Genomic DNA, 13,482 nt, shown 5'->3' with positions numbered 1-13,482 from the left:
GAGTTTGTTAACAGCATCTTCCATTGCTTGAAGTCGGGTTTTTGGCGGCCTTTTTACAAGAAAACCCCGAACTGAGTCAATATTCAAATGTAAGAGCCCCTGCACACTTAAGGACATGACTCCAACTTGACTCAAACCAAGATTCGACTTAAGACTGAGCTAACCAAATGGTTCGACTCACGGTTGGATTTAGACATCGACTCGACCCAGATTCGAAAATCCAATGAGACTGACAACATTATGACTCGACTCAAACCTTAAAATGAACAAGTCTAGTTCATTTATGGAGAGTCCTTGACATAAAGACTCATGACTTTGGTCTTAGACCCAATTTGACATAGACTTGGTGTGACTAAACTCGCGATTGGACCAACATAGCCCATAGGTTCAAGTGAAACGTCCAAAATGGCCTAGCTTGGACGTTTCTGTGGACTATCTTGGACCAAATGGTCGACCAACATGACTCGAATCCCAAGAGGTGAGATTGGGTGACCCAACAAGGTCGTGTTCTAGACACTTGGGACAAAACACACCTAGCCCAATACGGCCAGGACTTGGACACGACTCAACGCACTTCATGCTCGGTCAAGGTTCGAGAAACATTTTGGATTGATTTTGAAAAACGAAGAATTGATTTGAAAATGAGATTTGAAATGGACAGCATGCCAACTATAAAAGCTCATTTTGGGCCAAAAAAATCTAGTACTATTTGGGCAGCACTCCGGGTTTTTAAAATCATGCTTTTGAAAGTGAGTTGTTCAAAGGTTCGGTTTTGAAATTGACATGGAATTTTTTGAAAAAGACTCGGGAAATTCACATTGCACATTGTCATTCTCATGTTATAAGGATGTATGCTCCTAGACATTTCTCAGTCTCGGCAAATCTTCTATAAGAAGGTTTATACCCTCCATCCTTTCGGGTCTAGTATGGCAAGGGCCTTTAGGTAGAGTACCTAGAAGAGCACACTCACCCCCAAGAACCACGAAGAGGCGGAGTGGAAGCAAGCAATGTGCAAGCACCTGGCATAGTAGGACGTCGCCCCCAACGCATCACAAAGAAGCGCTGGGACGGCCCAGGAAAAGTCCTTAAGGGTTTATGCATGAATCGTAGCACTACGAGTAATGTTTTACTTTCCAATACTTTCTTTTCAAGTTTCACCTCGGAGGAAAAGACCCTAGAAACAAAGTGTAACTAGTCCTCTTGTCCCCAGCGGAGTCGCCAAACTGTGGACAACGCTCGCGGGATCCACAGGGGCATTATCGACTCGAGGTTCTTTCGAATCGAATTAAGACAAATTAGAGTCGCCACCAAGTTTTATGGGAACTTGGAACCGTTCAAGTCAACTTTACACCTTTCATCGAAAAGCATAAAGCCAATCGACTACGAGTGATTAAAGATAAAGACTTGTACCCTATATCACTCGATTTGAATGACTCTCGTAATCCAATGGTATTTAGACGGATCCACAAACCATAGATCTTGAGTAAGGGGTGAGGGTACGTGTTAGGAAGCCCATAAGGACAGCTAACCCCGCCCGTCGATGACGGCCTCTACTAAGTCAAGTATTGGATTTCAAACAAGGTCGTAGCTACTACGATATATGATATGCAAACATCGTTTTAAAACCCTTACATGTGACAACAATTTCTATGTCGTTTAATGCATGAATACTAACTTTGTCAAAGTTGTTTCAGCATGTTGGTTGATTTGAAATAAAAGATGCGCAAACACGGCTTAGGAGGAATAGGGGAGCCATTGGGATCTATCCTATTACAACCCAGGCATTTCATGCCGACACAACGAAAAATAAATTACAATTCGATCTAATTACAACAACTATCGAAATCATTTTGACTCAATTAAAATAAAACCTATATACATGATAAAAAATTACAATACAAACTAACAAAATACAACTTAAACAATTATGACTTAACAAATAAAACAAATGTAAACAAAAAGGCTAAAACTAAGTTAGATAGATTAACGATGTTAGCCGATTTATTAATTAGTAAACAAATTAGATTAGAATTAAACTAATTAGGGGGCGTTTGGTATGGGAAAGGGTAAGAGAATGAAATCAAGAAAGGGTAAGAGAGGGAAATGAATGGGATCACCCATATTATAATTGGGTGTTTGGTTGACAATTAGAGGAAAAGGGAATTAAAAGGCAACCTCCACCACCATTACCCACTACCTGCCACCATTATCTACACCGACACCACCACAAGTAGCGGCGCCCACGGCGAACCTAATCACCGCGTCTCACGCCCTCAACAAACACCACAATCCCGACCCTAAACACCTTATTCATTCTAAAAAATCCACCACAACCCTTCGAAAACCCCTCCCCCACCCCTTAAAACACTAGATCTGGTGTGGCCGGCGTCGGGCGGTTGCAGTGGTGTGGCCGAGGAAGGTGTTGGTGGTGGTTGGTGGGGTGGGAGAATTACTGAAGGTGTTGGTGTGGTGTTTAGTGGTTGAGGATATGGAAGGGTACCGTGGACAAAGCGGCGTCATTTGGTGGTGGTTGTGTCGGCGTCCTTGGTGGTGGTTTTGTCGGTGTGGTGGGTGTAGGGTGTAGGTGGCAGTGGTTGACGGTGTGAGAGGGTGTGGTGGGTGTTGGTGGGAGTGGTGGAAATAGAGAGTAGGAGGAAGAAGGGATTATGGGGTTATGGGCTTACCCAAGGGGGGGAGGGGTAAGGATGAGAATGGTTTTGGGGGTAGGGGGGTATTGGTTACCCTTTCTTTGTGTCAAACAAACAACAACAAAAGGAATAAACCATTTTTATTCTCTTTCCCTTTCCTTATTCCCCCCAACCAAACGCCCCCTTAAATTAAAATAAATAAATACAAAGGCTTGAAATAAATTAGGTATAACTTATTAATTAAATTCAATCCAACTTATTAAAATTATTCACCCATCCATATTTATTAAAATAGGAATAATAAACAATTAAAGAAACAAAAGAAGAAAAGAAATAAAAACTGGCAGACCCGTGCAGTGCACGGATCAGAAGTCAGACAGACCCGTGCAGATCACGGTTTTTTTTAGAAAAACAAAGTTAATTACTTTTTAATTTCGAAATCAGTAAAATAAATCACGGAAAAATTCAATAAATTAAATTTACAGATTTTGGACCATAAAAAATAATAAAAACAATTTTTACAATATTAGAAACAAATAAAACAAATTAAAGGTTAATTAATTACAAATTGAATTAAATAATTACGAACTAGGTTAAATGCAATTCTAATTTGTTAACGAGTGCAAATGGAAAGGTGTTAAGCACGCACTTCCATTCTAGCGAGAAAATTAGTGAAAGGGAAGATGAATTCAATTAAAAATTAAAAGGTTGCAAATTTCATTTACAATAATGTTATTTTAATCCTACGATGGCTAATGAATTAATGAATTAAAGTGAGGCGTTAATTTAGTCGAAAGAATTGTGTAAAGGTGGCCTACTATTACGATGAATGAAAAGATAAAAGTTAAAACAAAGCTACAAATAACATACTACGTCAATTCGATCGATTTAATTCTGTCCGATTCCAAATACGAGGATATGTAAATGAGAAGGGGATACGACCGACCAATCTGGCGGATTTCTTTCCCAACTCAAGTCAACGCGGGTATTCGGAATAGCACTTTAACTCATACTCATACTATACTAATGTTTCATAGTTAACGATGTTAGACGATGTATAATATATTAAATAAGCGATAAAAAGAAACAAATAAAAAACGAAATAAAAAGGGAAAGAGGGAGGATTTGATGCACCCTCAACCTACATGTATCGCTGACACCGTCTTGGATCGTAATCGATCGTAGATTTTATCTCGAGGGGCCGTCGTCGACGAAGACAATTGAAATTGAAAACACGAAATAACACGTTCAGAAGGCAGACTCGAGCAGCGATTTTCAATCACTCACCACGACTTCGTTTCTCAACGATTTTTCAATCCGAAAGATGTTTTGGAAACTAGAAAGACTGAATTTTGTGAATATGGAAATAAAGCAGAAGTTTTAATAAGATTTGAGCACGAGAATCAAGGCCAAAGACCACGGCAGAAACTCAAAAACAAGATTTGTGTCCCTGTTTTCAAGCGGCTGTCACGGCTTTAGTTTAGGGTTTTTTGGATGATTGATGGTTGTTATTTGCAGTATGATTTGGGGAGAGAACTTAGAGGATTGAATGTATGGCAGAGGGGAGGTATTTATAGTGAGTTAAAGTAGGGTTTCGAAGGGTGAACAACAGCTTGGGTCTGTTTCGCATAGCTGCTGTCCATTTCGAGGGTTTAGGGTGTGTTTTCTTGGTAATATGGTTAGGATAGTCAAGTGTGGATGGGTGGTCATGGGCACGGGTTTGGTAGCCGTTTGGAGCGGGTTTGGAAGTGTTTGATTGGGCTCGGGTTTGGAGAACGAAAACAGGGGGGCTGCTTGTTGCGTGAGGTTTGTGAAGGAGTTTGGACGTGGGTTGCATGGGAAAGGGCTTGGAATTATAACTTGATATGGGGGCTAGGTGTGAGGTGAGATATGGGTCGCATTGGAGTCGAATACGGGGCTGTTTTGGTGTCGGGTTTGGGGCTGCAAAACAGAGCAGCGAAGGTGGTGTTGGGCTGTTTGGGACGTGATTTGGGAGGGCTAAGCCAGAGTTTTGTGGTGGGATTTGGCTGGAATTTGAACACGGGTTGGAGGAGACGAAGTTGGGCCAAAAGTGCGTCGAAAATCGAGCCCAATTCAAGCATAAAACGAGCTCACAAATCGTGTATAAGAAGGTCGCAAGAACCGTCGTAAAATCAATTTTTTAAATTAATTAAAACAATGAATTATGAATGATTTAAACTTGAAATCGATTTTTCAAATCGAACTAAAAACTCGGGTTTTAGAAATTCTTTGAAAAAGTCAAGTTTTAATTTATTTTCAATAAATTGTGAACAAATAACTAATTTTCCAATTAGATCTAAAAACAAACTATAAAATAAATTCATTTATTTTAAAATCATAAAAAGTTAAAACATCAAAAACTTTTAAAATGATCTTGAAAACAAATAAATCCATTTCAAATATAAAATACTAAATTGATTAAATTTCATTTAAATCAAAAGGGTCGTCAACAAATCCCATTCTACATCGTAAAACGAGTCCCAGAATTGGCAGTGTCAACTCGATAATACATGTCGTCCTATCATCATCGGGTGTTTTTCGGGTTTTATGTAAATTCCAATATCGACGGATACGGGTATCTACAAATCCGATGTCTTTTAGTGTTATATACATCAGTTTACATAGAACTATGATGTCTTTATGTACCTATATTCATCAGTGTTTTACCTAAACCTCATGTGTATTATAAATGATTTTACATCCGTCTACTAATAAAACCGATGTCCTTTTTCGTGCCATTTTTTTAAAAAAAAATTGGAATTGCTAATTCTAAAACAGGCCATTCATAGATCTGGCTTATCAAAACATAGGCCATTCATAACAAAAAACACCATCCACAATTCAACAACTAACCAACAAAGGTCGTTCGTCATACTTTCATACAACGACCAAAACTTAGATTCATACAACGCCGTCCAAATTCAACAACCAAGAAAGGTCGTTCGTCATAGTTTCTTACAACGACCTTACCAAAACATAGTTTATACAAATGCCGTCCAAATTCAACAACCTACAAAGGTCCAAAACATAGTTTGCAAATCTAGCTAACACATTACTATGACTGTCATTAAGAAAAATAGTTCGCCCATAAGTCCCAAACCTCATTGATTTCTTCTTCTAAATAAGCCATTTTGTCTGGAAAAAGTTGTAAATCATGCACATAAAGGTTTCTAATTAGATAATAACACACATAATAAAAGATATAATAGGTCTTAGCTAGCTTTATGGTTCAATTCTAGCTATAATAATGGGATTGTATGGGGAAAAAATTTGCAAGGCAACACCAAGATTTGCGAGTGGGATAATCTGACCTCATTGACAGTTGTCGTCTCATTAGGACGAGTGATGATTTCCAGCATGTACCTCATGATGTAGTAACCGCATTTTATAGCACCTCGCTGACGAGCACACTAATAAAACAACATGACGACGAATTAAACCAACACACTTTGTAAATTAAACTTAATAAATGAGTCTACTATTGCATATCAATAACTTACATCAACTTTCACCCATTGCGGTGCTTGAGAACTCTTCCTTGACCCACCAGTGTAGCCGTATGCTCTTATAGATCTAATATAAGGTTTCCAACAAAAAATTGTCAACCAAGTTGAAAAATGTTCTTTCAATGAACATCTTGCATGTCAAGAATAACTATTAAGTCGAACTTACATACCAATTAAAGTTCTCAACGTTAAAGGCAATGAATTCCCAATTGAATCGAACCAATATACTTGATTATGCTCAACAATGTCAATTTACAAGAAATAATTATACAATTAAAGGAATAAACGAGAAGAAATAATTACCTAGGCTATAGGCACCACCAAAGAAAAAGCAAGCGGCAATGACAACAAAGTGACAAGAAGCTAGCAAAGATCGAGCAATAAAAACTAGCAACGACTATCAAGATAACACCAAAGGAAGCGCAACAACAACTAACGATCGGTGAGCACAACACAACACAAAGACAAAGACAAAGACACACCAAAGACAAAACCCTTTAGGAACCTGCATCAACGACAAAAAATCTGAAAGATGCAAGATCTTAATCTAAAATCTTACGCAAAACAAACCACTAAATAGCTACAATAGCAAATAGAATTTCATTTTTTTTTTTGGAAAAATACTGAAATGTAAGATATATTATAAATCAATAATCAAAAGCTGTACAAATTAGCTAAAGAAAATCTGAATGGAAAGACGTTGCAACAGGCCTACAATCATCAGCTATCAGACTTAATCAATACAATGCAATGCCTGCTACATACTCACCCTAATCTGCACATTCTCGGCTCACATCCCTTCAAATCTGCTCATCCATTTTTTGTCCCTGCCTGAAGAGTGTCAGGCAATGAGCCTCCATCAGTATCCAATCTGTTCTGCCACACTTTGACTCTCCAACACAAGGTCCAGCCTACACTTGTTTCTCTGATGTCACATAAAATATATATTAAAGACAAAAAATAGAAAGTATTGATGTGAAACAAAAACTTATTCACTATGAAACCAAAATAAATATTGATTCCTCTCATGAGTCCCCTTGCCTGTAATATTTCAGACAACGTTTTCGAATATTTATCACAGGTAACACTAAACATTGACAATAACGAGGAAGATTGTGCTAGAACGCCACAGGGTTTCATCAATTTGTCGTCACTCGAGAAAAGGAACTTGTTACCAGCAGGGCCACAGAGAACTGCCATTGGTTCTACTGCTATTGATGTCTTGAAAATTTCTGAGGAGTGTTTGGTCATTCTATCACGTATGAACTTTTCGGGGTTGGATGCGAAAGCTATGCTTTCTCCAATTATTGGCCATCCTGTATTACCTGGAGGAAGTTTTGTTTTGATGTTGGCGAATTTGAATCTAGACACAATCAATTTGCCAAAGAGAAATATAGCAGCAAGTATGAGCCAGGAGGAAATGAACAAAGCCATTACTGTTTGATAAATAATGATATTAAAATAAGTCAAAAAGCTTCAATTCTTCAAATCAAAACTCATAGTAAGGGTTTGAACTCGTCGATCAAACTTTCTACTAACATTTTCTGGCCATTATCAATCATGAATGTTCATTCCCACCTACCACAAGTAATTTAGTATTCCACCGCAAAAAAAATCCTTTGACTTTGTCTGAATACCTTTGGAGGGAAGATTTAATATAGGCAGATAGCGATATTCCCCTGATTTGTATAACCGTAAAAGAGTAAGGGATGGTGAAGAGCACAAATAATATGAAGGAGATGGATTTGGAATAGAGCAGGCCAAGGTTGCCGTCAAAATTTCTCTACCACGAAAGGACTGGATCTATGAAAGACGCAGGAGAACGGGTTAGACACCTACCCCCTTCCCTGTCCCCATTTCAATTTTTTCCTCAACAAGGCAAATTAGATCCCTCTTTTCCTCTCCTCGTCCCTTCCCTCCATTCCCCAACCAAAAAGTGGTAGCTAAATGGGGCAATAAAAATTAAACAAACGGAGTCTTATGTTTCAGTTGTCATCTTGATTTCTACTATGGAGTATTTGTTAAAATGGTTGTTCAGTAAAGAGGAGCTAAGGGGCCAATAAGAAAATTTACTTAGCTTGACGTACACAGAAAGCTTAGATTCATATATTGAGACTAACCATATCGGTGGATAAATAATGATATCCCAGTCCAACCTGAACATTCATGATTGATAAATAATGTTGCAGCAACTACCAAGTTACTTGAGGGAATAGATTCATATATTGAGACTAACCAGTGGAATAATCGTTCTGGAACAATACAAATCAAATTCAGGTGAGCTCTTATATTTTCACAGTCCAAAATGAAATCAAGCAGGGAAAGAATCGAAAAGGGTAAGTAGAAGGTTCACCCAAATCTAAACCCAAATTCATCAAAATTAGGGTTTCACTCTCCCCTAAAATTCAGTTGCTTTCCCCCAAATTCATCAATAATGATACTAATTGAATTGTATTCCATAGAATTCAAACAAACAAAGGCGTACAACATATAAAATCGTTAATTCTTTCAATTCGAGGAAGACTATAGAAGTTACCTAGAGCGAGCAACGTTGCCGCAGGCCCGCAAGTGCTACACTTAGGCTTGTTCGGTCTGCGGAGATTCTTAGTCGTCGCTTCGGAGTGTTGCTGTAATATCGACGAATCTGACGTTGGCGCCGGCGACGGAGAGTGAGCGGAGACCCGCGACATAGGTGGTTTCGGAATCGTTGCTCCTTAAAAACGGAGACGATGCAGCTGCCGCCATTATTGTTGCTTCGATTAAAGAAGAGGGAAAATTAGATACGTGAAATTGGCGGGGCGGGGTGGGGTGGGGGTTGAATTATGTTGATATGGCCGGTGAGGTGAGTGGTAACCGATGATGTTGATCGAAATGAGAAGATGATAAGTGAGGGAGAGTTTTTTTTTTAAGACGGAAAAGTGACGAGGGAGATGAGTTAGGGTTATTATAATATACTGATGATTGGTAGTGGATAGGGCTGAGCAAAAAAGTCCGAACCGTTTTTTTAAACCGAAAACCGAATTATGGAGTTCGAATATTCGGTTTTTTTTCCGGTGCATTAACCGAACCGTATTTTTTACTATAAAAACGGAGCGGATTCGGTTGTAGAAAATTTAAAACCGGGGACTGGTTTTTAAACCGGTTTCTTTTTTAGAAACTAAAAAGTCAAAATTAACGTTAATTCAAAGCAGGGACCAGGTTTTAAACCAGATAACCTAATTTTTCTATGTGTTTCCATGCATTTTATTGTGCGTCTTTCTTGAAACCGGTTATGAAAACCAGAGCGGATAAACCGGTTTTCGGATCCGGTTTTTAAATTCAGAAAAAAGCGGTTAACCGGATTAATCCGGGGCGGATTCGGTTTAGGAAAAAAGGCAAATTTTAAAACCGGTTACCGAACCGGTTTGCAAAACCGGAGCGGTTAACCGGTTTTGCTCAGCCCTAGTAGTGGAATGGAATGTGTAGAGCTTTATTTTTTTGCGCGTTAATTTTTTCAACATCGGTTTAGATGTATATATGATGTCACATGTCTATTAAAGGCAGAAATCATGGACATAGGCTTTTTAAAACAACTGATGTATATATAACTAGTTTTAATGTTTTTGGATGTATTTTTTTTTTTTGCATTTCTATTGTGCTATCTAGTTGGTCTAAATTAGCGATCTACATAATTAATGTTTAAATTTGTTACAAATACGTATTCACATGCAATGGTTTAAGAGTAAATAACAAAGGATATTTTTTTTTAAAAAAAAAAAATATATCGTACTATCTAGTTTTTAAAAATTATGCATATAATTTATTCGCATTATATGTAATTCAATCCCGTAACTAAATGTAATTCCTTCTCGTAATTATGTAATTTTATTATTATTTAACTTTTTTTTTAAATTATGTAATTCATTTATTTGTAATTAGTTTCATTTATTCCGATTTGTAATACATTCCGCATATATGTCATTAAATTCATTTATTCGGAATGTATAAAATTATTTCATAGTATTTGTTCTAAGACAGAATTTGTCGCATATTTGTATAGCCGGAATTCTGAAGAAATAAATACATTGCACACTAACGGGTCCCACCATCAAAAAAAGGTTGAACTAATGACGTGGCACGCCCTGGATTGAGTATTGTCTTCTGAATTAATAAAGATAAGATTTGTTTTTTTTTTTCAGTAAAAAAAAATTAACATTTGCTTTAAATTCTAGTTGAAGACTAAATTAACTCGGTTGCCTATCGTTGTCACCTACCATTTTCGGTGTGCGCGACTGATAGTTAAGTTGTCGAGTTTTATATTCCAAGTAAATACTCCGTCATAATTGATTTTTTAAACAAAATTTTGTACCATGTAGTTTTAAAAAATTATGTTGTGATGTTGTTGCTGCATGGTACAATAATATTAACCAAAATACATGAATATTTTAAACTCCGTCAAGATTTATTTTTTAAAGAAAAAATATTGTACCATGTAGTTTTAAAAATTATGTATGTAATTTATTTCCGTTTTATGTTCGGTCCAGTATATAAATGTTATTCCGTCTTGAAATTATGTAATTTTATTATTATGTAATTTTGTTTTAAAAATTATGTAATTCAATTTTATTTACTCGCATTTGTAATTTATTCTGCGTATATGTTATTAATTTTATTTACACGGAATGTATAAAATTATTTCATAATATTAATTCATAGAATTTTTTTCATAATATTATTTCATAGAATTTGTTGTAAGATGGAATTTATCGCATGTTTGAAAAGACGCAAATCTGAAGAAATAAATATATTGCACACTCACGGGTCCCACTTTAACATGAATTTCCAAAAAAAAAACTGCATTAATGACGTGGCGTGCTGAGGATTGAGTATTGTCTTTTGTATTTGATGGGGCATATTCTGCACCCGCTGACCGAGTCAACATATTGAGCAAGGTCAAAGCCAAAAGACAGCAAGTCAACGTATTAGATGACCCTAACCGACACCACTTTGTCGGACTGTCACTGGGTCTCGGTCTCGTGCAACTAGCGGCCGAGAGGCATATCCGCGTACTCACATCCAAGTCCCCTCGGCAAGGAGTCAACAAGGCGGTAGGTCTGCCATGGGTCCCTCGGCCGAGGGTAGAACGATCTTTCCACCGCTTAGCCACTTGGCACTACGTGACAAAAGGTGAAAGTCTATAAATACTCCTCAATCCTCATTGAGAAAACGATCCACAATTCATCCTAAAACTCACTATTAATCTGGTATAAACCCCCTTATCTCTCTACAATATACTTTGCCAAGTAACACACAACTTAATCTCTTTAAGTTTACTGACTTGAGCGTCGGAGTGAGTACGCTCGGTACCAAGCCGAGCCCTCAGTTTGTTCATCTTAAACAGGAAAGAGCGAAAGGAAGAGTCAAGCAAAGACATCATTCAACAAGCTTACGTGGTAACAAATCCTGCTCCGGAATCACACCCGGAACAATTGGCGCCGTCTGTGGGGAACCATGCTAAAAGCTGGTTACCTACCTTACAAAAAAAAAAAAAAACCAAAAACCATTCAAAGAGCTAAGAGGATGTCAAAACAACAAGAAGTGATTGTGAGTGACGAAACCGCATTCTACCAGGATGACACGTTCCCTAATTCTGAGATCGGGCGGTCCCCCCGGCCGAGTGATTGAGCGGTGAAGTACGGGATGCCAAGAGAGCCGAAACACCGATCCGAGCCAAGTCAGTCAGCTTGTCTGGGACATGTGGTCGATGCGGCCAAATTGAAGCTATACTGGACTCGATGGGTGGTACGCCGGTTACTCTGTCCCACGGCGACGGGGCGCAGCGTCTCCACGGGTGACCAGGGCCCACAAAGTAACTCGAACAACTTGGGAGTATTACAAGGAGCCGGGCATACAAGGACGCCGGCGGAGCCCGTGGTGCCGATGCGGAGACCAAAGTCCATCCCCACTCGCGGGAGGGGACAGCGTCGCGCGGCAACAACGAGGCCACCTCCGAAGAAATGAAGAAAGAAGTCCGACTCTCCAAAGTCGGACAACAAGAAGCCCTTCCCGCCACGGGGAGAAAAGCCGGACTAGGGCTGCGAGGAGCCGATCGCCACGTGTCATTCGACACGTGGTCAAACGACCCCTCGGCGCCTATGTCCTCGAAGTCCGGTCCGACCAAGTTGAAGCCGCCGCCCTATCATACAAAGGGGATAGCGACCCAACCGACCATCTTTGAGGCTTTCGAGTCGTACATGTCGGTGTGGGAGCAACCCGACGAGGTGTGGTGCCGAGTCTTCCCAACGACCCTCCACGGCATGGCTCAGAGTTGGTACAAGGGGCTACCTAATGGCTCGGTATACTGCTATGCCGACCTGAGAGATAACTTCATAGCCCAATATGCCTGCAACAAGAGAAGGGCCGTGGAAACCTCGGATATCCTAACTATCCGACAGGGGGAAGACGAGTCCCTCCGGAGCTACGTCAAGAGATTCGACGCTAAGGTTCAGCAAATCCGTGAGCTGAACACCGAGTTGGCGGCCTTCGTGACCGATAAAGGGCTGCTTAGAAAGGCGAGTTCAAAAATGAGCTCATCAAGTGCGAGGACCTCAACCTCGACACCGCCAGAAAGATGGCCGATCGAGCCGTGAAGGTGGAGGACTATCACAAGACCTGGGTAGGCCACAGCGAAGCTAGACACCCAGAGAGGAGGAGCCGCCGGGACAACGTAGATAAAGGACGCCGTGACATGAATAGGTCACGGCCTGAGAGATTTAACAGGAAACAGAACTCGGCGGGCGCCGGGGGGAGTTCGGGACCATACACCCAGAAGCGGTACAGCGGTCTCACCCCCCTGGTCAAATCACCGGCCGAGGTCTTTGCCCTAAGTAAGAATGAAGGGCAGAAGTGGGCCAGGCCCCCCAAGGCGAGGGGGGACGGTGACACTAACCTGTTTTGTGACTACCATGGCCAAACCGGCCATAAGACCGACAACTGTCGGCATTTGAGGAACGCCATCGAGGAGCGAATCCGAAAAGGGGCCCTCAACAAGTATGTAGCTGGAGGCCCGGAAACAAGCTCCGACGGGGCAAACAGAAAATCAGTATTCCAGAGGATGGGAGTGATCCAGGTTGTAAACGGCGGAAACGAGAACGGTGGGTCAGCTAATGGGCACAAACGGCACCTGAATGAGCTATACCAAGCCATCAACTTTGTGCCCAAAACAGCGATCCCCGCTTCCACCGTCCCCGATATAACCATCGGAAAGAAGGACTACGAAGGAGTCAACGCTCCGCACAGCGACCCGCTCGTAGTCCACTTAGACATAG

The 13,482-nt window shown here is 40.0% G+C and overlaps 1 long non-coding RNA gene across 1 annotated transcript; it reads right to left on the bottom strand.

Moving 5' to 3' along the window:
* Positions 1 to 5,487: 5,487 nt before the first annotated feature.
* LOC141627174 (uncharacterized) lies at positions 5,488 to 9,098 on the bottom strand. The gene is made up of 6 exons (XR_012536730.1): positions 8,712 to 9,098; positions 6,945 to 7,100; positions 6,479 to 6,680; positions 6,170 to 6,242; positions 5,981 to 6,079; positions 5,488 to 5,804 (listed from the first exon to the last, which is right to left on the bottom strand). It is a non-coding gene; the product is annotated as an uncharacterized LOC141627174 (long non-coding RNA).
* Between the last annotated feature and the right edge of the window lie 4,384 nt (positions 9,099 to 13,482).

This window comes from Silene latifolia, chromosome Y (assembly GCF_048544455.1).
Source record: "Silene latifolia isolate original U9 population chromosome Y, ASM4854445v1, whole genome shotgun sequence".
Lineage (NCBI taxonomy): Eukaryota > Viridiplantae > Streptophyta > Magnoliopsida > Caryophyllales > Caryophyllaceae > Silene > Silene latifolia.
Note: the sequence above shows the minus strand (reverse complement) of the source record. Positions and strands in the feature narration are given on the sequence as shown.